This window comes from Narcine bancroftii, chromosome 4 (assembly GCF_036971445.1).
Source record: "Narcine bancroftii isolate sNarBan1 chromosome 4, sNarBan1.hap1, whole genome shotgun sequence".
NCBI classification, from domain to species: domain Eukaryota; kingdom Metazoa; phylum Chordata; class Chondrichthyes; order Torpediniformes; family Narcinidae; genus Narcine; species Narcine bancroftii.
In genome coordinates, this window is record NC_091472.1 from 304,311,981 (window position 1) to 304,339,442 (window position 27,462).

Sequence of the window (27,462 nt, forward strand, 5' to 3'; positions counted from 1 at the left end):
AATCTGCAAGTTTACCTTCAGGCTCCCCTGCTCGAAGGCTCCCAGGTCCCTTTGCATCTGGGTATTTTCAATTTTCTTCCCACTTAGAACATAATCTACCCATTTATTTTTTATGCCAAAGTGAATTACCATACACGTTCTGACATTGGATTTCATTTGTCACTTCTCTGCCCGTTCTCCTAATCTGTTTGTCTTTTTGCCTGGATGTGCAAAGATGTTTTTAAATGTGATTTTTTTTGGCAATTCAACTTCCTTCTGTCTCCTTTACCTCTTGAACCAATAGGAATGGTTTTCCTCTGTCTGGGCTCATCATCATTTTAAATGCATCAATAGGAATCACTCCCTCCTTCGTCTCTGCAGAGCACTACAATGCCAGCCTCTCCATTCCACTGCATCACTGAAGTTCCTCACCCCAAGGTGAATTTGAATAAACCTGTTGAAAGGGAGCAGAGGAGATATAAAAAAGGCCATGCCAGGACTCGGAGATTCTGGAAATGAAGAAAAATTGTTTTCTTTGGAACAGAGGAGCTGAGGGAAGAATTAATTGACACATATAAAATTCTGAAGGGTCTTGATAAATAGAAAGAATTTATTCCCCTTAGCAGAGGGGTCAAAAGCCAGTGAACATGGATTTGAAGTAATTGTAATTTCAACCTATTCATCATTTGAATTTTGTTCCCAGGCCCTTCCCAATCTATTAAACTAGATTAATTTATCATTTGACTTATTTTCTTATAGATCCTTGTTGGGTCATTTCTAAATCTAGAGCAAATTATGGAAAACATAGAAACAAAAGCGGACTCTGCACCTTCCTTGAGCGTTCAGTAAGATTCCTCAAGTTGACGTTCCTTCCAAAACATATCCCTTAATTCCTTTGATGTCTGAACATAAATCGGTCATAGCCTTATTGAATGAGGAGTCACCCCCCCACCCACTCCGACGTAATAAATTTAAAAAATTCACACTTTTGCCATTCCTGAGTATAAAGACAGGCTATTGATCTTATCAGAGTTGTTTTTACCTGCAGACCATTTTTATAAATATCTACCCCTATTTCCATGCCAAAAACTATCCATTATGTTGGCACCCCTGTAACGTTTAAGTTGAATAGTTTAATTCATGCAGCCAGTAATCTGTAACTTTAGCTTCAGATATTTTTTACATTATTCAGACTCTTCAATGAATTGTGAACAACAGTCCAGGCTTTTTCCTGCCTCAAGCTCCTTCAATGTTACGTGCATCCTTCAATTTACCCACCAGTCAGGTAGAGTTATAATCAGCCCTGTTGTTTTTCAACAAGCATTGATGGCTGTTTCCATTGCTAATCAAATCATTGTTTATAATAATCTATCTACTAATTATTGTTAATTGGAGAACATATGTTTGATGCTCAGTGGGGTAGGGCTGACTGTGCTGGGGAATAAAAATATGGTTTTTTGTATTTTGCTTGTAGTTCGCTCAACAGTCTTTTTTAATTATTAGCCTGGATTTTGCTGGGACGTGGTGATGGTTCCAAATGGAACTGCTGTGAATTAGCTACTTAAGTGGAAGCAAGATTTGGGACTTCTGCATGTGTAGTCAAAGGCTATGATATTATTTATTCAACTTTTAATTGATTTATAACCTTCTCAATGTCAGAGACATTCACAAACATTTAAAAACCCTCAGAGTTTGGACATACAGCAAGGTTGAGGACGATGATTGTTCCAGGGACATTGTTTCTGTAGCCCACTGTCCCATTCTTTACCTCTGCTCAACCCACATCACCAATAACCAGTTTAGTTCAGTGCACAAATATGGGCCTTCTGTATCTCAACTAGAAATGGTTAGGATGGGAGGGTGACTGCACATGGCAGTTATTGGCTATGCCAGCAGAATTAAGACAAGCTTGTACAAAGGGAAGACAATAGATATAGAAGACTGGATTGATATTCAATATCATTTATATATGCCAACTTGCTTTAGGGCAGCAGTATGCATCCAAGAGAAAACTATAATATTGAAGTAATGTGTTTCTATTTTCATTTTGACCCTTGGCATAAAATGAATAGTTGTACACAGACAACCTATTCTTCTGTTACCCAGTTTCATTTTCCAATGAAGTCCATTCAAGTAGTCTCGAAAAGGGGTCATCCATTTTCTTGTTTCCTCCCTGGGGCCAAGAAAAATATCACTTTATCTTTTATATTGAAGAGCTGAGGCAGCAGCATGCCTTGGTTCATTTCACTTCATGCTTGCTGATGTTGGAGATGTTTGGACAGAATGTCGGGTAGAAATACATCAGTTAACACAAAAATAAAAAAAATGGCAATGCTGCTGGAGCCTGCTGTTACAGCCGCTGGTGCAGACTCGTGGAGAGCAGGGAGTGAAGTCACAGTGCTCCCCTGCGGAGTCTGTTCAGGCTTTAAACACACTGTTAAAGGAGCCGGTGGTGCTTTATTTTAAAATCCTTAGCATGGGGTCTGTGCCCAGGATGGCGTTGCCTGTGATCAGCAGCGGCCATGAAGAGTTGCAGAATCCGGGGAAGTGGAGAAGTGGCTCGGGGCACTAGAAAATAGGGAGACCACCACACCCCCACTCAACCCCATTTGAGAAGGAGTGACCTGACAAGACGATAATTGCGGTGGTGGATCAATGAGGGGCACTGAGGCTGAAGAACCCATAGGTGGGGGGCAGTTGGTGACTCGAGGTGAGGAACCTATTGCAGGCTGTGAGCTGCTGGCGACTGCAGTCTAAGGACTCGCACCAGGCTGCAGACTGCTGGAGACTGGCTCATGATTTGCTGAAGGGCAACCTCCTTTGAAGAAGACCGCAGAGCCCACCTCACTGACAAAAGGCAAAGGAGGAAAAACCCAACGCCCAACCCCAACCAACCAATTTTCCCCTGCAGCCGCTGCAACCGAGTCTGCCTGTCCCGCATCGGACTTGTCAGCCACAAACGAGCCTGCAGCTGACGTGGACTTTTACCCCCTCCATAAATCTTCATCCGCGAAGCCAAGCCAAAGATACCAGGTATCTGTACCGGGATGCGAGAGGGTGCTCATGATGTTGGAGGCTTCCTGATCATGTCAGAGGTGTGGATCTGGAACTCAGGTTGCTGATGGTTTGGACTGAAGCCCATGTGGCTGCGGAAGCTGCGGGAGTGATGGAGGCAAATCTGTGAGTGTGGGGGGAACTCTCTTGCTTCTCTTTCTCCGGCTGTAAGCGGTGCTGGGCAATTTCTGCTGCTAGCAAATCTTTGCTTTACTGTACACTAAAGTAAATTTTGTGTTAGATCCCTTTTTCTGTTTTATTACATGACAATAAAATAATTTGAATCTTGAATATAAATTATATAAACGAGTTAAACTTGCATTGGATGGACGGATTGTATTCTCTGGAATTTAGAAGATTGAGGGGGGTCTTATAGAAACATATAAAATTCTTAAGGGATTAGACAGACCAGACACAGGTAGGTTGTTTCCAATGCTGTGAAAAACCAGAACAGTTTAAGGATTAGGACTGAGATGTGGAAAACTTTCTTCTCTCAGAGGATGGCCACAGGAAGTAATTGAGGCCGGTTCCTTGACAATATTTAAGAGTAGGTTAGATTTGGCCCTTGTGGCTAAGGGGGTCAATGGATATGGGGGAGAAGGCAGGATCAGCCATGATCATATTGAATGGTGGTGTAGGCTTGAAGGGCCAAATGGTCTACTCCTGCATCTTTTTTTTATGTTTCTATGTTAATACTACATTTAATTTTCTTGTTATTTTAAACATTGCCATCCCATTTCATTTATTATGATCATGTCTCCCCGATGGAGTGAAGGTAAAAAGTGCTCTCTGATACCTTAACCCAGGCGTGTCAAACTCAAATTCACGGAGGGCCAAAATTAAAAACTTGGACTAAGTCGAGGGCCGAACTAAATATTTATTGAAAATTTTCAACAACATCTGCATGTTTTCTCTTCTTTCAACATATGTAATGTTAAACTTTAGGATATAACTTTAGGAGGATAATGTTACAGGCCAGGAGTAGGTAGCTCAAGTTCACCCTTTGCTTGACCTGAGGGAAACCTATTTGGTCCCTGTGGAGATGTAGTCAGCATTCACAGGCTGTGTCCAGTTTGGCCTGCATCAGGACTCAGCATTTCCTGCTCACTCCTCAGGCTCTAGGCCTCTATTCACCCTCGACCCACCATCCCTCTACCTGACCAGTCCTTTACCCAACCTCTACTCACCACTCACTCCACTCGCTCTGCCTCGACCCACCCCATCCTATACACGCCCCTCTACTGCCTCTCCCCTCAACCTGTTCCTCCCTCTACCCGTCTCTCACCCTCTAATCACCCCTCCCCTACTCGCCCTGCCCCTCCCCTTTTACCTCTTCCCTATCCACCCCTCCATCTACTCATCCCTCCCTCTAACTGCCCCTCGCACCACCATAACTTCCCCTGCCCATTACTTCTCACCTACACCCTCTGCCACCCCTGCTTACCCACCCACTCAGGCCCACCGCGCTGCCGATCAGCCTTTGCGGACAGCCACCATCTCTCTCTTCACATGCAGGGCCGAACCAGCCGTCCCTGAGGTCCGCGCGGGTGCAAGCTCTGAAGGCCGTGGCGACCGGGAGAAGTGCACTTGTGCTGTGGAAGGGCCGTCCGGTGCCAGTCGCGCGGGGCTCGCGCAGCCCGGGGGCTGTGCGCAGCCTGCCATGCCCGTCGCGCCGACAGGAAATGACAGGCGCTCGCCCATCCTCCGCACCGCTCGACAGGTGGGAGAAGTGACTGGTTGTGCGGGGAGCCTTCCATTTAGCTTGCCGGCTGATGACATCGACAGACTTCTCATGTTACAATTTCTCGTGTTACAATGGGGAAGGATGTGCAATGAAGGGGGAGGATGGTGGGGGTGACATTACCAAAAAACAGCATCGGCTCTCGCTGCAGGGCGGGCCACCTCTAATACATTTTTGAAATGATCTTGCGGGCCAAATATAATTACATCGCGGGCCAAATTTGGCCCGCGGGCCAGAGTTTGACATGTGTGCCTTAACCCAAATGTATTTTTACATTCCATCTTTGATAAGAGATGCTGATCAGTTATTCTATTACAACAGGCATCAAAACTGAAGCAAAATCTATAGATCAACTCTTCTACATCAGGGAGACTGGAAGTAGACTAGGAGATAGCTTTGTGAGCACCTTCGCTCCGTCCGCTGCAACAGCAAGGACCTCCCAGTGGCTGACTCTACAGTTTCACACACTATTGCCACACTGATACATCGGTCCATGGCCTTGTAACCTGCCAAGTTGAGGCCACCTGCAAATTGGAGGAGCAACACTGTATATTCTGTTTTGGCAGTATCAATATTGACTTCTCCAGTTTCCTTTAATCCCCCCTCCCTGGTCTGCCTCTCCCTTCCACTGTCCCTTCCTTTTTCTTCTGGCATCTTTCTCATTTTCTGTACTCCTGAGGAAGTGCTTAGGCCCGAAACAACGACTGCCTTTGGATGGTGTGTAACCTGCTGAGTTTCTCCAACACTTTTGTGTACCTTATCATGAGCCATTAGCATTTGGTGTGAAGCAAAGGCCAATTAGAGGAGAGTAATGGGATACTGCATAGAGCTCACGGTGTGAGGGTAAATGTTTAATAATTGGCTGTGGTTGTTAAAGCTGAGGATCGTAGATTATTAACTGCAACTTTAAACAGCAACGCCTTGCATTTGTATAGCACTGTAATTCAAATCAGGAATGTAAGGCCACCAATGAGGCATACAAGAAAATGCAAATGCTGGAGTCTGGCACAAACAAAAATAATTTGCTGAAGGAACTCAGCAGATCAAACAGCATCAGTAGGCCATTTCATGTCGGGCCTCCGCCTTGAGACTGGCTATGGAGCGATTGGAAAAATAACAGCAGCCCTAAAAGGTTATTCCTGTGTCTCATTCATATCCAGAGGTGCCTCGTAGTGCCCTCCGGATCTGACAGAGGTGGAGCGACTGGTGCCGTAGCGCCACCCATCATAAACATGAGGCAGAGTAATGGCTTCCGTACTCATAATCCCCCACGCAGCTGGACGGCCATTGCTCTGCCACATTTTGAGCTGCAGAGAACAGACCCGAAGGCTGAAGCGGTCCGGTGTGGCTGTCCCAGCCTTCACTAGCCGACCCCTGACGGCTCCCGATGCCCCACCAGTCCCTGCTGTCCTGACTGCACTGATGGTCCCCGCTGACAACTCCTGCTGCCCCAACGGTCCCCGCTGCCCCACTGGCCCCTGCTGCCAGCCCCAGCTGTCCTGCCATCCCCCGCTGACAACTCCCACTGCCCTGCCGGCTCCTGCTGACTGCCCTTTCTGCCCTACTGTCCCCCGCTGACAACTCCCACTGCCCCAATGGTCCCCACTGCCCCACCGGCCCTGCTGACAGCACCCGCTGTCCCAACAGTCCCCACTTTCCCGATGGTCCCTGCTGACAGCCCCCACTGCCCCGCTGGCCCTGCTGGCCCGACGGCTCCCCACCGGAAGAGGGGTGAGTGGAGAGATGGGTCGCAGGCTGACAGCATCATCAGCCCACCCCTAAACAGTCGCTTAGCGTGACTGTACATTCAAATCAATTGGCAGAGGGTGGCGCTGCGGAGATGATCCCTCGGAGAAGGATCAGAGACGGCCTTCTGCACATTCAGAAAGGTAGGTGATGATGCATTTTGACAGAGTTTCTCCACCTTTACATCTCAACATTTGGGCTATCTGAAATGGCCTAGTGTGTGAAAAACAGTGGTCAATGTTTTCAGTCAGAACTCTTCATCATGACTGCCAGCTGCTCAGCCCATTGAATTTCCCTAGCAGATTGTTTTTAAGGCCACCAAAGAATTTGGACAAAAATATGTGAATTTAGTAATTAAGTAATTGCTGTGTCAGGGTCCAGTGTTGATCAATTATTACAGAAGTGTTGAGTGAATGGATTTGGTGCAGGTTGGTAGCCAGACAACAGAGATCACATGATCTTGTTTCAGGTGAACACAAGGTGGTAGGTTGGAGGGGTTGAAGAGGGAGGGGGGATCTAGCCAGTAGAGTATTGCAATGGCTGAGTCTGGAATGAACAAATATATTGACAAGAGTATTCTGAGTGAATAGCAGGTATTCCTTGGTAGTGTCAAAATTCTGCTTAATAGGCTAAGTGATACTTTCCTCCTTCAATATTTTCTCAAAGCAACATATGAACTGATAAAGCATACAATACGGAATGATTTGGATATGGAGCATGGGTTTGTGGATGAGGATCACTTGTTATGAATTTACTGAAGAGATGATCTTGACAATGGATGATGGCAAGGCAGTAGACGTTGTCTACATGAACTTCAGGAAGGCCTTTGACAAAGTCCCATATGATAGGCTAGTCTGGAAGGTTAGAACACATGGGATTCTGGGTGAGGACCAATTGGATGCAGAATTGACAGTGAACGGGGGGAGAGGGTGAGTGCGGAAATATTTTTCAGATTGGATGCCTGTGCTCAATGGTGCAGCAATCAGTGTTGGATCCTTTGCTGTTTGTCATATATATTGATGATTTGGATGAGAATGTTGGTGATTTGATTGGTAGGTTTACAGGTGACACCAAAATTGGTGGTGACGTGGACAATTCAGAAGCTTATCTAAGTTTACAACAGAATATCGAACAACTGGGAAAGGACAAATGGAATTTAACCCAGACAAGAGCAAAGTGATGTATTTTGGGAAGGTAAACAGAGTGGGGTGGGACAAACAATGTAAAGGGCAGAAACTGTTGAACAGAAAGACCTTAGGGTATGTATAGTTCTCTGAAAATAAGAACACAGTAAAATGTATGGGGAGGAAGGCATATGACAAGCTCATCTTCATTTACTGAGGCATATAGCAAAGAGTTGTGACATGTTACAGTTGCACAAAACATGGTTAGGCTGCATTTGAGAATATTGTCGGCGCTTCCATAACCACAGTATAGGAAGGATAAGATTAAGCTAGAAATGGAGCGGGGCAGATTTACAAGGTTGTTGCCTGAAATTGAGGGCATGCGTCGTCAGGAGAGATTACATAGACCGGGCCTGTTTTCCTTGGAGCAAAGAAGACTGAGAATGTGCGTGAAAGGGGTATATAAAATGAGAGGCATTCTTAACATAGAGAGCATAGGTTTAAGGTGAGTAGGGGGAGGGTTAAAGGGGATCTGGGGGAATTTTTTTCACATAAAGGGAAGCTGACAGGCATCTTGGCTGGGACGTGGATGAGCAAGGCAGAGAGGAATATGGAATTAATGCAGGCAAGTGGGATTAATATAGATGGCTGTACAACTCTGTGACTCTGTGGCTGGTGAGGAGAGCAAGATGTTGGTATGAGCACACAGGTTGCTCATCAGCTACCTCCATTTGAATTACAATGAATGAGGTCTTCTGCACATGAAAACTCCAAAAGAAATGCAGAGAGGAGGAGGATCATGTTGCACGACCTGCCCAACCCTCACCGTCTTTGAGCCTATCGTTTGAACAGTCTGTGAAAAAAAAAACATTCCTCAAATCTGGCCGCCCACATATGAGAGTCTCCATCTTGTGCTTCCTCTTTGAAGGCAATTCAAGCTGTAATATCAATCAGTGGGTCCACAACAAAGCCATGCCCAGCAAAGATCAGGGTCTAACAAAGCTGTGCCACTGACCCATAACATTTATTCAATCTTTCTTGCCACAACACAGTTAGCACAATGCCTTTACAGCACCATCGATCGAGATAGGCGTTTGAATCCCGTGCAGTCTGTAAAGAGTTTGTACGCTCTCCCTGTGCTTGCATGGACTTTCCCTAGGACCTCTTTTTTTCTCCCATCATTCAAAATGTACCAGGGAGTGTAGGTTAATTGGTGTAAATTGAATGGCGCGGACTCATGGGCGAAATGGCCAATTTTAAATTAAATTTAAAATTTAAAAATAAAATTTCAATGTAATTTAAAAAAATTAAAACATTGCACCTCATCTCCAGCAAACTTTCTGTGGAAGAGGATCTAACCTTCAGCAGAATTAATGGGCTAACGTAGGACAACTGTACTCAAGAACCATGGGTTATATAAAAAAAAGCAGACACTCTGCAGTTGGCAGATGTTGGGTTTGTTTGTGTTCATTCAGAGCCAAAGCTCCCAGCCAGAGTCAGTATTTTCACTGAAGCAAACAAGAGAATGGGTTTCATTCTCAAAATGCATATGCAAAGGGAGTGCAACCTTCCTGCATCTGACAGGAAGATTCATGAGGAAAATGTGGACCACTTCTCATTTGTTTGATTGAACAAAAGGGTATTTGAAGATTAAGATATTAAGCGTGGTACTATGGTCTAGAGGGTAGCAGTGATCCTAGCCCTACTGTATGCTCCTATGACCTGGACTACCTACACCAGGCAAGGTATCAGAAAAATACCACCTCTGCCTTCTCCAAAATCTCCTCCAAATCCAATCAATGTTGGTGTCCTCGCCTGGGCAACATTCCCAGTATTGACTTCCTATTTACACTCAATTGATTATGTTGGCCATAGGCACATGACCTATAGAAGACTCCCTAAACATTCTAAGGCATGCCTTGGGAGAAGATTATCAGGTGACAGGAAGTTCAAGACTCATAGATAAGTGGGTGGCGGACCAGATAATAAAGATGTATGTGGCCAACTCTTAAAACTTTCATGTACGAATATCAAACTATTCATCTGAGCCTGGAAAGTGCTTTTCTACTCTTTATAAGTATTAGCACAACATTATGGGGTCACATGGAGCAGGTGTTCATGAAAGTCCCATAAAAATCAACGTCTTCAATTGCAGGATTAACAGAAAAATGTTGTCAGGTTTCTCCAGGAAATGCTATACTGCGTCAATTTCAGTGTTCCATCCTTTATTGATCTATTGCACCACCATTTAGCCCAGTGTGTATAATGTCTGCTGCCAGCTTGTAAAGGGAGATAACTCAATAAAAGTAGAGGTTTTTTTAAACTCAGTAGGACATTTGTGACTTTATGAATACAGGGTCTCCCCAGGTTATGAATGACCTGACATAAAAATGCAGCTTTAAGCAAGTTCTTCCGTATATTTTTAAGCATTTGTAAGGTAGAAATACAAAATATAAAATGGATTATGATATTCATTAATTAATAGATACATTAATGACTAGATACCATGTACTTATTGGTAAGATCATGTATGTATTCAATGAAAGAATGATAGCGAATATCTGTGGAGTGGATTTGCTTTGTGAACAACTAAAGAAAATAGACATTCTTAAATCATGGAGAAATCTGCTTACAGACAATTCTAAAGAGCAGAACCATAATAAAACTCATGGACTAGCTGGACATGCCAGAATGGTTGGAGAATGGTGGAAGAGTGCACCTACAGGGTCAGAATGACCGAGACAGTTTGGTTTGTGAGAAATTAGAACTGCAATATTTTAGATCAGTGAGTTTGAAACATGCTGGGGATGAATTTTACATCATTTGGGAGAAGTTACGCTGGAGAAAAAGATGTTGAGACAAAAAAAAAGCCCTGTCAGGATGATGAAGGTTAAATTTCCCAATGGTTATTGAGATGCCAGAATTGGTGCAAGATGGTTTGATCCTGATTTACTCCAATTTTCAATTGTACTACAGTGTTTTGCTTTGGAATTGGTTGAAGGAATTTAGAGGCCAACAATTTTTGGAGCCATTACACACTAATTATTGAACTTTGCTTTTTAATTTAAATGATTTTGTTTTCCTTTTCTCTGACACTGTTATTGTATTGGTTTTTTTTCAGTATTTTGTAAAAAGAAAAAAAAGATAGAAGAGGAGATCAACTTACATAATAACCTACAACTATTGCCATGGTTTAGTGCATCCCCAACAAGTGTGGGAAAAAAAATTACACACTCAATCCCATACATCTCATATACAGGCTCCAAACTTTAATTTAAAAAAAAATTATTCCGTAAATTATACATAATCTTTTCCATTGGTATACAAGACCTCATTTCCAAATGCCACCGTTGAATACTCAAATCAGTCTCATTTTTCCAAGTAACTGCCAAATATTTTCTAACCACTGCTAGCACCAATCTCAAGAAAGCAATTTGAAACTTATCTAGTTTTAATTCCAAACTCAATTCCTTAATATAACCCAATAAAAATACCATAGGTTCAAGAAATTTTTAAAATTTAAATAAAGCTTCTAAAAGTTCCTTAATTCTATTTCAAAAAAGTTTCACTGTTTCACATAACCAAGTAGAATACAGAAAGGAACCAACTTGATTATGACACCTAAAACATAAATAAACTTATATTTCCTTAACCTCTCAGGAGTTAAATATAAAACTGATGAATAAAGTTATAATGAACCAATCTATACCTAACATTAACAATTTTAGTCATACTCACATAAAATCATCCAATCTTCTTGAGAAATAGATATAGACAAATCTTTTTCCCATTTTAATTTAGATTTATGAATATCCGGTTTAAGCATCTTATTCTATAATAAAACATTCATCTCAGGTATAAATCCTCTTTTGCCACCTTCAATAAGTAGACTTTCAAATTTAGACCATAGAGGTAACCATAACATACACCAAAATTTATCCAACAATAAAGTTCTAACTTGATAATAAGCAAATAAAGTGTTCAAAGAAATTTCATATTTCTCTTTCATTCTTTGAAATGAAATAAAATGCCCAGCCTCATAACAATCCTCTACCAATCTAATTCCTTTCTGTTCCCACTATTTCAAAAGTTGATTATCTAATGTAAAAGGAAAAAGCTTATTTTGAAATAAAGGGGTTTTAGCCAAAATTTTACCTTCCATAACTATAATTCCATTCTTCTTGATCCATAACTCCATTAAATGTTTCAACACCAGTAAATTATAACTCTGTAAAAGCTGAGAATAAAATGATCCATCCTTTTCTCATCAATCTGAGATAGTTCAATATTAGCCCATACCAAAGGTTTATCCACTTCAACCATCCTATTAATACATTTCAACTGTGTTCAATTGTAATAGTTTTGAAAATGAGCCAGTTGCAATCCTTCTAAAGGATCCTTCCAAGTCAGTTTCTGCAACGACACCCTCACCATTTTACCTTTCCACAAAAATTTCCTCATTGAAGCATTCAAATCTTTAATAAAAACATTTGGGGAATCCCACAAGGAATAGATTGAAAACGATATTGAATACGAGGAAAGATATTCATTTTCACATAATTAACACGTCCGATTAATGTTATTGGTAAATCTTTCCACTGATTTAAATCATGTTTAATTTTAGACAACAAGGGTAAATAATTTAATTCATATAAATGACTATAATTACTATCTATTATAATACCTAAATACTTAATTCGATCAGACCACTTAAATTTTGCAACTGTTATTGTATTGCTGGAAGAAATGGGTCATTATATTCAGATCGGCAGGGCATTATTTGCTGTTCTGCTTCCAAAATGATGTTGGATGCATGTGGTCATACTTGTTGAGTCCTTTCATATGTCCTTATTGATTAGCACATTAGCTTGTTAAAGCTAAAACCTGCGAGATTGTGACATCAATCAGTTTACAATGCTGATTTTATTCTACCATTTTTATTTCTGCTCTTCAGCTAAAGGCCTCTTTTAATCACACAGCAGCAGGTAAATGAATAATCAGCCACTTTTTAATTTAATTGCTGATTGATTTCAGCTGTCTGCAGCCATAATTATAAAAATATTCCTGGCAAATTTTCTAGGGAATGGCGCAGATTCATAAATAAATCTTATTTCTTTAAGTAAGTTTCTGCGGAACCTGTTCCTTCCAGATCTGGATCCATTAACCTTGATCAAAGTTTTAAATATGTTAATACATAAGGAGGAACTGCATAGAGAGAAACTCTTTCTTCTGATTTGGGGTGGATAGTGTTGGGGAATGGTGTAGGATTGAGGGGGCTTGAATAAAAATCAAAGCAGGGAGTTAGGAAACACCTCACTGGCAGAGGTTGGTAAAGGTTTGGAATTCTCTTCATCAAATCACAATCAATTCTTGGTCAATTGTAAGCTTAACTCTGGGATTGATAACATTTTCTTAACCAGCAGGTTGAAGTAAAGATAAGTATAAGGTTTTAGGCAATAGATCTTCTATGATGTATGTGAAAGGTAAAGCAGCTTGAAGGTTTAAATAGGCCTTCTCCTGTTCCTATTTCCCTATCTTCCCCTTACTACACGACAGAAAGGATTAATTGACTGCAAAGTGCATTGCCAGCTCAAAGATGTAAAAAGCACTATTTCATTATGATTTTTCTTTCTCCTTTCAATTCATAGTAGAGATACAGTAAAGGCCTGGAAAGGAAGCATAAGAGCAAAGCAGAGATTGACTGTAACAAAGTCTTCTGTTTACTGTGGTTCTCATTAGCACTGAGTCGCACTTTAAAGTGAGCCAGGCCACCAGCTCAATTACCAAACACCAAAGGTGAAACACAGCAGGAAGACGGATTTTTTTTTATCCATCTCTGAAACTCTACTGCAGTGTCAGCTATAAAGATTGCATGTTCAGCCCTTGAATGTCATCGGATAGTAACATGGTATTTATGCCATATTTGTCAAGTACACTGTAAACTTTATTAAAAATGACTTTTACAATGAGTTCAGATACAGACTTGGACCTGTAGAATCCAATGCCACCAAAGTAAGCCATTTGGCCTGTTAGGTGCACGCTGGTTTGCTGAAGCATTTTCAAAATGGTCCTAGTCTTTCTCTCTAAATCTGCAAAGTAGTTCTCTTCAAGGACATCTTCAATTCTCAAGGACAATTTGGGATGGGCAATAAATGCTGGCCTCACCATAGATGCCCAGTTTTGGATAAATAGATAATTACAAATAAATTGCCTTTCGAAAAATCACATTGAATCTAATTCTACCATATTTTCAAGTGGCACATTCCAATCATAATAACCTTTTGATGAAAGCATTTCTCCTCCATTTTCTGCAGATCCTATTGCCAGTGATTTTAAATCTGTGACCTTTGGTTAATGTGCAGCTTCCCAAAGGATTTTTTCCTTCTTCTTTCAAAATCCCATATCATTTTGAAGAACAAATTTTTAGTATCTTTATCTAAGAAAAATAATCCCATTTGTCCACATCTCCTCATAGATAAATTCCCTCCTCCTGGTATCAGACTGCTGTACCTGCCCCTCCTCCTATGACTGTTGTACCCTGAATGATTCTAACTGAGGCCCAACTGGGGATTTTTAATGGTATAGCACAGCTTCCTTGCTTTTGTATTCAGTTTGCTTATTTACTCAAGTCTCCCATAAAGTTTTTAATCTGCCCATCAAGCTCTCACCATCAAAGATTTCTTGAAGTGCCCCCTTGGGTTTCTCTCTCAGCGCAGAACTATTTTGATTAAAGCTCCTCTTCATGTTCTCTCTCCCAAAGTACGTCTCATTCTGAGATAAAATTGTATCTGCCACACGCCGATGCATTTCACCAATCTGGTATGTCTTCTAATCTACTTTCTATTTATGAATGTTGCCAAATATCATGTCATTCACAAACTCCAAAATATTGTTCCATATATACATCTAAACGTCATTAACAAGCAATAAATAAAAGTAATGATACTGCTACAAATTCAATGATACTGATGCACATTTACTGTTCTTTGGTCAGAATAGCATTGCTTCATCGCTGTTTCTCTACTGCATCTCTTCGCCTATTAGTGATCAGTTTAACTGGGCAGCACAGATGGCGAAGCAGTTAGCGCAACGCCTTTACAGTGCTAGCGATTGGTACCGGATCTGGGTTCAAATCCTGCGCTCCCTGTAGGAGTTTGTCCACTCTCTCTGTGTCTGTGTGGGGTTTCCTCTGGGGGCTCCGTTTCCTCCCATCCTTCAGAAACGTATCGAGGTGTAGGTTAATGGGATGTAAATTGGGCGGTACAGACTCGGAGAGCCGAATTGGCCTGTGTGTCTAAATTTAAAAAAAAATTAAATTTAAAAATTAGAATCAGAATCACAATTCCATGTCATGGAAGTTGTTGTTTTGCGGCAGGTGCAAAAATTACATTTAAAATATAAATTCATGCAAAAGAAGAAAAAAAATAAGATAGTATCTGTGGTTCATTGTCCATTCAGAAGTCTGATGCTGGAAGGGAAGAAGCTATTTTGTACCATTGGGTGTTTGACTTCAGGCTCCTGAACCTCTGTCCACAACTCTCTGTAGTCTTTTCCTGTCCTGTGCATTGGCCCCTCAATACAAGGCAGTGGTTCAGCCAGTCAGAATGGTCTCCAAAATACCCCTGTAGAGTCTTTGGTGACATACAAATCTCCTCAAATTCCTAACGAAATGTAGCAGCTGGCGAGTCTTCTTCATGATTGACATGAAGGCCCCAGAATGGATTACCAATAGAAACTTTGCTTTAGGAAGGTAATCTTGCTGGCTGAAGTAATCGGGACCGGACCTGGGTTGGAATCCTGCACTCTCTGTAGGAGTTTGTCCATTCTCTCCTCACTGAGGGTCAGGACTCCACATAATTGGATTATATGGGTGGTCCAGAACTAATCTCACCCTCGACATCCCTGAGGCAGATATCATAAATGGTCTAACCCTGGAGAAGAATCTGAAACTAGAATCCTCTGGGGTAAATTCAAGAAAATTCAGAAAGATCCTGAGAGGTTTTGACAGGGTGGATGTGGAGAGGCTTTGCGAATTTGGAACTAAGGGTCACTGTGTAACAGTACATGGCCACCCAATTCAGGCAGAAATGAGCAAAATAATTTCTCCCATTGAATCATGAATGAAGCATCAGAGTAATTGGCTTGTTGCCCACCATGATGACCACTGAGTATATCTATGGTTTACCTATCTCGGCTGCACCATTTCATCGGATGCAAGGATCGACAACGAGATAGACAACAGACTCGCCAAGGCAAATAGCGCCTTTGGAAGACTACACAAAAGAGTCTGGAAAAACAACCAACTGAAAAACCTCACAAAGATTAGTGTATACAGAGCCGTTGTCATACCCACACTCCTGTTCGGCTCCGAATCATGGGCTCCTGGAACGCTTCCACCGGTGTTGTCTCCACTCCATCCTCAACATTCATTGGAGCGACTTAATCTCCAACATCGAAGTACTCGAGATGGCAGAGGCCGACAGCATCGAATCCACGCTGCTGAAGATCCAACTGCGCTGGGTAGGTCACGTCTCCAGAATGGAGGACCATCGCCTTCCCAAGATCGTGTTATATGGCGAGCTCTCCACTGACCACCGAGACAGAGGCGCACCAAAGAAGAGGTACAAGGACTGCCTAAAGAAATCTCTTGGTGCCTGCCACATTGACCACCACCAGTGGGCTGATATCGCCTCAAACCGTGCATCTTGGCGCCTCACAGTTCGGCAGGCAGCAACCTCCTTTGAAGAAGACCACAGAGCCCACCTCACTGACAAAAGACAAAGGAGGAAAAACCCAACACCCAACCCCAACCAACCAATTTTCCCTTGCAACCGCTGCAACCGTGTCTGCCTGTCCTGCATCGGACTTGTCAGCCACAAACGAGCCTGCAGCTGACGTGGACATTACCCCTCCATAAATCTTCGTCCACAAAGCCAAAGAAAGAAAGAAAGAAAGAAGATATCTATATTAATCCCATTTTTGTAACAATCCTGAACTTTGGTGACAGAAGCGATCAAATAAATGTTTTTTTAATATTGCGAGGTTCCTGCCTCCATATGCACCCAGGCAGGACATACAACAATCCAACCACCATTGGGATGCAAAAGTTATTTCTCAGATCCATTTAACTTCTTGTTCTTTACCTTAAAGTATTCCCTTAAGTTATAGGTATCATATTTGGGGACATTATTTCATATATTTTGGCTATGTTCCTTGCTTTCCAGTTATTGGGAAATTATCTTCCATGCCTCGTCTTAAGTTCTTAATATTAATTTGGCTCCTAATCCTTTTCTTGTCCTATTTTGAATACATAAGTCATCTGATTTAAATTTGTCTGGGCTACAATCCCATGTAGTTGTCTTTGCTCTTCTTATTTCTAGAAGAGCTATACTTATGAGATGGAATGATGCTGCCCCTCCTACACATACTTAATGGTTATCTGACGTGATGGCATGGTTGACACTGGAAACAATTAGATGCTCCACTAATGTAATGAACTTTAATTTTCTACATTTATGGGGTCCTTTCCTTAATTATTTTCAGAATTTATAAGATTAGTGGATCCCATTTGTTCTTTCTTTCATGCATTAATGGAACTTACTGGTATATGTTTAATGATAACTTCACAAAGGAAGGGTTAGATTATTATAATAGTTTTTATTTTTGTACATTTGTTTTGTCTTTCATAGGTTGTTTACAGCTATTGTTAATATATGTTAACTGTGACAGATTATAGATATGTTTTTAGTGTAAACATTTTTTAGTTTAAACATTTCAAAACAGATCTCATTTAAAATATTGGAGCTCTAATCAAGCTAAACAGGGCTGCTCCAAATACCTTTGCAAAAACTTTGAAGATTGCCCAAGAGACTTCACTAATGGATTATTTTTTTGAAAAGCAACAGATGGAAGAAGCTGTAGTCTGTCTGAGTGCTGTTTGCTGTTCTAAGAGGGTCATGTGCTTTTGCAAGTGGGGGAGTCAAACAGTCTTTTCTCTGAGAGAGAGAGAGAGAGAGAGAGACAGAGACAGAGAGAGAGAGACAGAGAGAAGGGATTGAGTTCTGCAGTTTTACAGTCAGCAGCAGCAGCTGGGACTGGAACAGGACAAGCTGGCAAGCTTGTGGAAACCCCATTTTGAAGACAGGTTGTGCTTAGTTCAGCCTGGTCAAAGCCCTTGTGGTTCATACAAGAGGAGAGGACTGGCTGGCTAATGTGTCATTTGAAATAAGAGACACAAAAGGGAACTCTGTGGTGACCTGAAAGAAAGAGGTTATCATCTGGAAAACTGATTATCATGGGGCAAGTTTCTTCGACAAGACACTGAATTGTGGGTGTCCAGTGAACAACAAATCTCTCTCTGAAAACTGACAAAAACCTTCCTGAGTGGTAACCAATTACCTTTCAAACACCAAAGCCTGGTGTTTGAACCAATGGTTCAGAAATGTTAAATTCTGTGCACAGTATAAGAATTGCCTGCAACCAGTAACTTGGAGGAATGAGAAGTGAGATTGGACTGTGAATCAAAGAACTTTTCTGAACTTACACACACATTACATACATGTGCACATAGAATTAGAAGGGGGTTAAGTTAGGTTAGTGAAGTTAATAGTGATAAGTTAAAGTGTGATTCTGTTTTAATGTTTAAAGGTGATTAAAAGCAAGTAAAAAAGACAAAGGAGGAAAAACCCAACACCCAACCCCAACCAACCAATTTTCCCCTGCAACCGCTGCAACCGTGTCTGCCTGTCCCGCATCGGACTTGTCAGCCACAATCGAGCCTTCAGCTGACGTGGACATTTACCCCCTCCATAAATCTTCATCCACGAAGCCAAGCCAAAGAAAGAATCATTTGTCTTGGTGAATATCTATTGCTGCTGGGGTTTGGGTCCTCTGGGCTTGTAACATTACTTTGTTGGATATATAATATATATATAAATGTATGTGTATACACACACACCTCTGAGTAATGTGATAAAAAAAAACTCAATAAAAAATTGGAAAGAGTTTTGGGCATCTTTGCTTAGGGAACAGTTTCTACTATCTATCCATCCTTACCCTTCATAATTTTCTCTACCTCTATAAGTCACACCCTTCAGCCTGCTTGCATATTCTATGACCTGGCTAATGAAGTATTCCATATGCTTTCTTCACCATCTTATGCCATATTCTGGGAACTTAGACATACACTGAGACCACTCTGTTCCTCAATATTCCTTATGACTTTAGGACTCTTTGAAGGGTAGTAGAAGTAAGTTCTTTGAGAATTTTTAAGGCAGTGATAGATGGATTCTTGTTAAGCCAGGAGGTGAAAAGTTATAAGGAGGAAGCAAGAATTTGGAAGTTATGATTGAAGCAGCATGGTGTCATAGAATGGAAGAGCAGGTTGTCAGAGCGGAATGCTCATATGTTCACCTGTCTGCTTCTGTTCCATGTGGCCCAGTGGCAGACCCCTGCCAGATTGAAACTATCAAATCTGTACATCTACATTCATGTATGGGTTCCCAAATTTGCTGGCATTTTTATTAACTCCATAGCCAGATAGCTGGTTGCATGAATATAATAGAAAGCCATGGAATTAAAGTCCAGGTCTATGTTGTCAAATCTAAAGGCACCACAGCTGTACAATACACAAAAGCGCTGGAGAAACTCAGCAGGTCACACAGCATCTATAGGAAGTAAAGGGTAACCAATGGTTCAGACCTTTAGTCATCCTACAACTCCCATATCCATCCATTATCCCTACTCCACTCAGTTCACCTACCCCAGTCACAGCACCTCCATCACTCTCACCTATTCACATGACCACCCCCCACCCACTCCACTCAGGTCCCACCACCTCCCTCACCAGTCCACATCTCTCCACAACTCCCAGCCACTCCCCTCACCTACCTTAGCTACATCCCCTCCACCTCCCTCACCTGTCCACATTCCCACCACAACCACCACTCTTCTGTCACCTACCCCAGTCACATCCCCTTCACCACCCCACATCCCCTTCACCACCCCACATCCTTCATTCACTATCACCCCACACAACACAACGCCAAGCCACTCTCATTATCTGCCCAGTCACATCCCCTCCCACCACAATCATCTCCTCCATGCCTTCATCCATCCACAACCCCTCCACACCCCCAACCATCCCCATCCTCTCCACACCCCCACCCATTCACATCCCCTCAACTCCAACTCATCTGCATCCCATCCACCCCCACCCATCCACATTCCCCCCCCACATCCCCACCCATCCACATTCCTCAACACCCCTGTCCACCCGATTCCCATTCACTGCTACGTTTTTTTCCTTTGATCCCTTGAGGTCAAGTCAATGCAGAGGTGATCATCCATAGAGGGACTGTACGATGGGAAATGTGGTGAAATTGAATATTTTTGTCTGCTGTGGATGTGGCAAGGTCAGCATCTTTCTTGTTTCCTCCTACAAAGTCGATGAGGAGCTGCTTCGTGAATTGCTTCAGCCCTTGCATGTAGATATTCTCATTACGTTATTGGGCACCAAGTTCCCGGATTTTGACCTGGTAACAGTGGGAGAACAGAGATATATTTCAATGCCAGATGGTGTGTAATTTGCAGGTGCTTTGGATTCCTTCTGCTTGCAACTCTTGTTTTCAGGCTGGTGGAGGCTATGTTTTGGGCAATGCTGCTGTGATGAACCCTTGGTAACAGGTATTCAGGGATTTTCAGAGGTTTCCAATACCACCAGAGTTGTTCTTGGTAGAGCACAGGAACCGATGGATTGGCGATAAATCAAGCAATCTGCTTTGTTCTGGATGATGTCATGTGTGAATATTGTTAGAGTAGCAATCATCCAGACAAATGGATCAAATTCCTTGTAATTCAGGGAAAGACTTTGGGAATAAGGAATTGTTACTTGCCACCAAAAGGAACAGTCTCTGACTTGCTCCTGCAAATACCATAATCAGATGGAAGGCTTGCTAACCTCTCTAGTTAATTTCGATCACCATTCTCTCTCGCTCTACCCCCACCTAAATGCTGTTGAGTAATTGTCCAGGTAAGGTGGATAGACATTTTTGTTGGATATTGTCATTGCTTCATGCTTGTGTGGCATGAGATGTTTATCAGCCGTTACCATCTCCATGGGGACAATGACTGATCCATTCTCTGAAGAACCTGTGATTTCTCTTCTTTGAAAGGGCCAGGTTGCTGGTGTCTCCCTGAATGTGCATCCAGAATAAATGAGACCATTTCCCTCTCTTCCTCTTCCTACTTAATTACTGCTCCTTTACCTTCGCCTCCTTCACCACTTGCACATTTTCCCAATTTCAGTCTCTTCTACATTTAAAATTAGAAGAATTCTTAACATCTGAAGTCACATATGACTCAAACCAAGTTGATACTGATGATTTCTATCCCTAAATAGAACCTTTTGTACTTTCATTACAACTTTTGATCATCACCATTGATGAAATCTTTAGAGTCCCATTTAAATTAATTTAAATGTATCAGCTGCAGTGTTGGGATTTGAACATGAGTCTCTGGATTATTGCTCCAGTAATTTATATGTGACTCCAGCTGCTTAGAACTCTTCTTCCCTCCCTTTCTCTCCCCCGACCATCCTGTTCTGTGGATCTTCTTCTCCTCCAGTCCATGCAAATGTTGTTTGGCCACCAAAGCACCATAATCTGGGGTGATTGGCCTTCGGCTCAAGTTAAACTCGATCTTAAGCCACAATGCTTTCTCACAGCTTCTCAAACTTCAATATTATCTAATATTCAAACTCAATCAAATCTGTAGATTCGATCCTCCTTTCAATAATCACTGCAAACATATAAATTATTGAAGATTTATTCAAATAGTGTAGAAGTGCAGTGAGTAATGAAGACAAGGCAGGTGTCCAGCTTGCAGGTGCATATCATATGACATTAGCTGGACTGTTGTGATCTAATTTTGATGATCTTGCATCAAATCAGCATTGCATAAGGATTTGTGCCATGGTCTGCCTGCTCTTCCATTTCCACTGTGCGTGAGTGATGTCCTGTCGACTACCCTTACTAATTTGGTGGATGTAATAAGCAGTGTTTAACCTGTGATTAACTGTGAACCATGCAGGATCCACTGCAGTGAAACAATGGATACTGTTAAGCTGTTTTCACAGTCTGGGTATTTCCTAAACTGACTATTTTTAATGATTTGAAAAAGCATTGTTACAATAACATTCATTTTTTATTATTGCTGAATTATGGTTTTTAAAAAATTTTGACCCCTTTGTGAAAATGAGCAAGAAAGCTTTTATTTTGTCTTTGGGTTGTCATTTTAACAACAGAACACTGTCATTGAATTAATATGAGGCATGTATTTAAATGATGCTGTTCTAATTAAGACCATTTGACTAATGTGTAAAATACATTTTAAAGTTGGTAACATTGGTAAAGTTGGTAAAGGTGATAATCTGTAAAAAAAGTAACATAAATAAGTACAGATATAAAACTAATACTTTCAAATGATTACTCTTTCAAGTAAACCAAATAATATGTGACCGATACTTAATATATGGGAGCACAGCAATTAAACCATTTAATTGGATTGCAGTTCTTTTTAGCTTTAAAAATTTTTCACACTAATGAAGTGTCATGCAAAAAAAAGTTGTATTGATTTTTCCGCCACACAGCTACAACCACAAATATGTAATTATCCCTTTTATATCTGGCAGGGGATTAAAGTAATCTATAGTGCATAGTCTTTGTTCATCCCTGATGGGCTTCATGGTACTTTTACCCTTTTCAAAATATGTAGTCTTTTGATGAATGAACTTTAGGCAACATGGTGCCCTGTTTTCTCATTTCTGCTAAGAAATGTGGTGTCCAATTTATGTTGAATGCTTTCTCAGCTTGTTGATACCTTTTTCAAAGCAGTTGGGGGGAGAAAAAAGCTAAAGGGATTTTATTTTGATCTTTTGTTTTGTTGGTTTCTTTCATATTTTTGAGATTCTGCTCAGCGGTCTGGATTAAACTGCAATGTTTACGTGGAATTTATGCTTTTGTAACCTAACTGAGGGATCTTGATATGCGAAGGACTGGAAGTCAGTACAACAACTAACTGAGGAAGCCAACAGAATATTAATGTACTTTGCAAAGAAAATTAAATAAGAAAATGGAGAAGGTATGCTTCAGTAATATTTAGGACAAGAGTGAAACCACTTCTGGAGAACTGTGCACTGCATTCATCTTCTTAATTAAAGATATAAAGATCTCAGAAGTAATTCAATGAAGTGGGACTGGAGAGAAACCTGGAATGGGTAGGTTATCCTGTGTGGAGAACTTGGAGAGACTAGGCTTGCGTCTGCTGCAGTTTAAAGAAGTGAAAGATGACGTGAGTACTCCTGACAGCATGCCTATGGAGAGGACGTTTTCGCTTGTGGGAGAATTTAGAAGAGTTCACATTTAAAAAATAAGGATTGTCTTTTCAAATCAATGAAATGAAATGTGTTACATTGTGAATTTTTAGAACTTTTCAAGAGAGGGTGGTAGAAACATAGTCCTTCAATGTTTTAAGGAGAAATAGATAAGCAAGGGATGGTGGTGAAGGGTTACTGGGGAAAGAAAGGCGAGTGGAATTGAATTACAATCACATCAGCCACCATCTTAATGAATCGCAGGGTCAAATAGCCAAGTCAGTGCCAGAATGGTACAATCAAGAGGCCAAATGGCCTTTGCTCCTACGTTTCCATTATTTTAAATCAAGCAGTGTCAACCTTAAAAAAAAATTGAATCATTTGTGTTTTGTTTGCATGTATGATTGATGTACAATTTAAGAGCCAAGTCGATATACTCCTCTACTGCTTTAGGAATTTTTATTAGCTAGTTATTATGTTGTTAACTGGCTCCTGCACAATGATGTGCAAAATACTCTGCTACCATCTTTTCTTGAATTCACAGGCGAGAATGCATCTTCATTGAAACCATTCCTGTGTGCAGATATCAATTGTTATAATGGATATCAACCATGCAAATTGATAACAGCAAAGATTTGACACCATGGGAAAGGCTTTTAATGATTTCAGATTTATTGTCAGAATACATACATGACATTCACATACAACCCTGAGATTCCTTCAACCTGTGGACGCGGCGGAATTACCACTAATTGAGAATGCAAAAAATAAACTGCACACAATCAAACAGAATGTAAACAGATAAAGGATGTAAACAAACTGACTGTGCAATAAAGGGAGAGCAAAGAAAATCAATAAAATGCACAAGTCAGAGTCCTTCAACGAGTCCCTATAGAGTTTGTCGTTGAGGAGGGGGAGCAGCTGTTCCTGAACCTGGTGGTGCGAGTCTTAAAGAACTATAGGGTAATTTTTCTGTTGTACACAGGTGCGTTTGATTCAAAGGTGTGACATAACACAAGATGGGTGATAATGATAATGCCAGATTTTGACCCAAAAGCACTTAACACAAAATTCCCTGGGTACGAAGAAGCTCCTTTTTAAAAGAGAAAGCTTGTTAACAATATTCAAAACTCATGGTGGTGACATTATTACCTCTGCATTTTTTCTGTCCTCTATCCTGGAATGACACCTTTACACAATACCTGGATTCGCTGCATCCTGTTCCATGTAATAGCACACATCTCCCCATTATCAGGACTCTACTGAAAAGATGACAGCCACAGTGACAGTGGGAATGATATGATTAGTTGATCACTTGAATTTATGGGAATATATCACATTGATTACGCAGGAAGAAATGCTAAAACATTTGTGGAGGGTTTTCTCACCTTTTTTTGTTATTTTTGAAGTACATTCAATAGTGGTTGGTTTAAGAAAGAGCAAGATCATGGTGCTTGTTCTCAGATTGCTGAAGAGTGCAGCATGAAGAATAATGACCTTTTCTGAGTTAGGATTTAGAATACTGGCGTAGAACCAAGGTCAAACTGTATGAAACACTGTTTTGAAGATCGCTTGAGCGCTGCAAGTGTCCTGGTAACCACACCACAAGAAGAATATGATAGCTCTAGATAAAGCTTTGGTCAGCGAGCATCCTCTTTAGTTGTCGAAGCAGGTTCTGACTAGATTAGTGGTGCTTGGGTTTTATAAAAGAGTGAGATAGAGAAAGTGCATTGCCTTTTCTTTTCACAGAAGTCTCAGTGTGGCTTCAGAGAATGGGAAGTCTTTGCTGAGGAGGGTCTGGGGCATTTATATTTTAGACATACTGCACAGTAACAGGCCCTTCCAGCCAATTACATCCAATTAATCTCCAACTCCCACATGTTTTGAAGGGTGGGAGGAAACCGGAGCACCGGACAAAACCCACGCAGTCGTGGCGAGAACGTACAAATTCCGTAAGACAGCACCGGATTCAAACCTGGGTGGCTGGTTCTATAATAGTCTTGTGCTAACTACACTAAGCATGTCACCCTTTTCTCAACATTGGCCTTTGGTTGGACAATGTGCCATTGGTGCAAGTCATGTAGGTTGTTGGTGAGTATTTTTACTTCTTTTGTATTTCAAATACAGTGTGAGAAAGGAGATTGTATTACATTGTAAGGGGCCCTTTCTTAATGAAAAGTATAGTGGTTCAATTCAGTGTGCCTTCCGGCTTGCACCATGTGTAAATTCTCATCTGGACAGCCACGTCTGCAGGAGGTGCCTCTTGTGTGGCTGGGCAGAGCACCAGGTTTCAGAGTTTGTCTGCCCGAACAGGGCACCTGCAAATCTGAGACTTTAGTGAGTAGTATGTTTTTTTAGAAATGGTCATGCTACAGTAGAAGAAGAGGCCAGAAAGGAATTTAAAGAGCACCTCATAGAGATATGGAGGCAAGCTGATAGTCATGGAAAACTCAGGGTGCATCTCACTCCAAAACATTTCTCCACATTGGAAAATGTGAAGGTGAATATGTATTGCTAGAGTGCCTAACCAAGGCCAATGTCATCCAGCTTAGATGGCTCAGTAACACAAGGGTGTTTGCAAGAATCCAAGGGCAATTGTGGTAAGAGACATACTGTATAGAGAGAGATTTATCTGCAGCCTTGCGTAGGAATCCAAGATGGTGTGTTGTCACGATGGTGTGTTGTCACGATGGTGTGTTGTCACGATGGTGTGTTGTCACGATGGTGTGTTGTCACGATGGTGTGTTGTCACGATGGTGTGTTGTCACGATGGTGTGTTGTCACGATGGCAACCACTAGTTCACAGATGTCACAGATGGTTGTAGGAAATGTAAATGGCAAGAAGTTGTGGTTTAAATTGATACTAACAACATATGTAAAAAGAGGGATAAAATTTGCCACATGAACTTAAGGAACAAACTCGGAAGCAGGAGCTCTGAGTTTGCAATCTCCAGACTGCTTCTGGTGCCACATGCTGGCAAGAATAAGGTAAGCCAGATAAATGCAGGACTATCAAAAGACAGTATATCCATAGGATGTAGGTCAAGACTAAAAATAATACTTCTCATCTGTATTCACTGAAGAGGAGGTTGTAGAATTCAGGGAGGAGAATGTTGAAATTCTCCAAGTCTATAATGATGCCCCATAGTCTTGGAACATAGGGTATGAGACAGGGAGAATTTATTCTTTAAAGGGTAGTGAATCTTGAGGAATCATCTGTCATAGAAGGAAGTGAAAACTAAATCACTGCATTTAATTTAGGGGATTGATAGATTTCTGAATACAAAAGACATAAAGAGGCATGCAAGTGGGGGCGGGGGGGAGAGAGCGGGATTGTATTTAGACAAAAGATTAGCTGTGGCAAGAGCTTTTATGTTTTTGTAACAGAGGGCCGATTAAATCAAGTTACATAGAGTTATGATGGACAGAGGGTGAGCAGGGATCATCAATTTCCCTCAGCAAATAAGTTAATAACTGGGAAAGATAGATCTTAGTTACATTGGAGGGGAATTGAAGAAATATCTTTACCTACACAATAATGGTGAAGATTTGGAACTCTGTTCATTTAGGTACATTTAAGAAGTGCTCATTGTACAGTAACATACATTGGTTGAGCTGCCAGCTGGTCTGTGCAATAGGCAATAATTCATTATTTTGCTGTGATGTAGTACCAAATGACCTCCCTGTGGGTTGTAATTTCTATAATGTTTCTATGAGTAATAAATACTGAGGAGCTGTCAGTGGAAACCATCAGTTTTCTGAAGTTTTTGTGGAAGACAGAAGAGCAACATATTGGCAGGGTCGAAATTCTAGTGCGCCTGACATTTTGACTGATAATGGATATACTTTTTCAAAAATTCACTTTTTTTCGATTTGTCCCCTTTAATTTTTGTTCACTTCTTAATCCTCCAAATCTTTAATATTTGGAAAAACTGAACTCTTTTCAGGCTTTCTGAAATATGTCAATATGGAACTCATTACATATATAATTTTCCAAGCTATCCACTTTCCCAAAATTGTTCTTTAACATTCACCTCCACACATTGCACAAGACCACAGTTGTAGGGGCAGGTTGCTCTCTGACAGATTGCTCTCTCCACAAGCCTGCCCCAACATTCAGCATGACCGTGGCTGATGTACGCTGGCCGCATCTCATCTTCTGTGCTCGTTCCCCATAAACTCCTCGATTTTAGGATTTTCCCCCCAACCTGAATCTATCGAATGATCTAGGCTCCACAATTCACAGGGGCAAAGAATTCTAGAGATTTGCTGTCCTTTGAGAGAATTTTCATATGCACCTCAGTTATAAAAGACCAAGCCTTTAATTTTGTAACTCTGTCCCTTGTTTGTCACCCTGCCATTAATGAAATCATCTCAACATCTGCCCTGTCAAGTCTCATTAGGATCTTATATGTTTGAATAAATTTCCTCGAAACTCCAAGAATTAT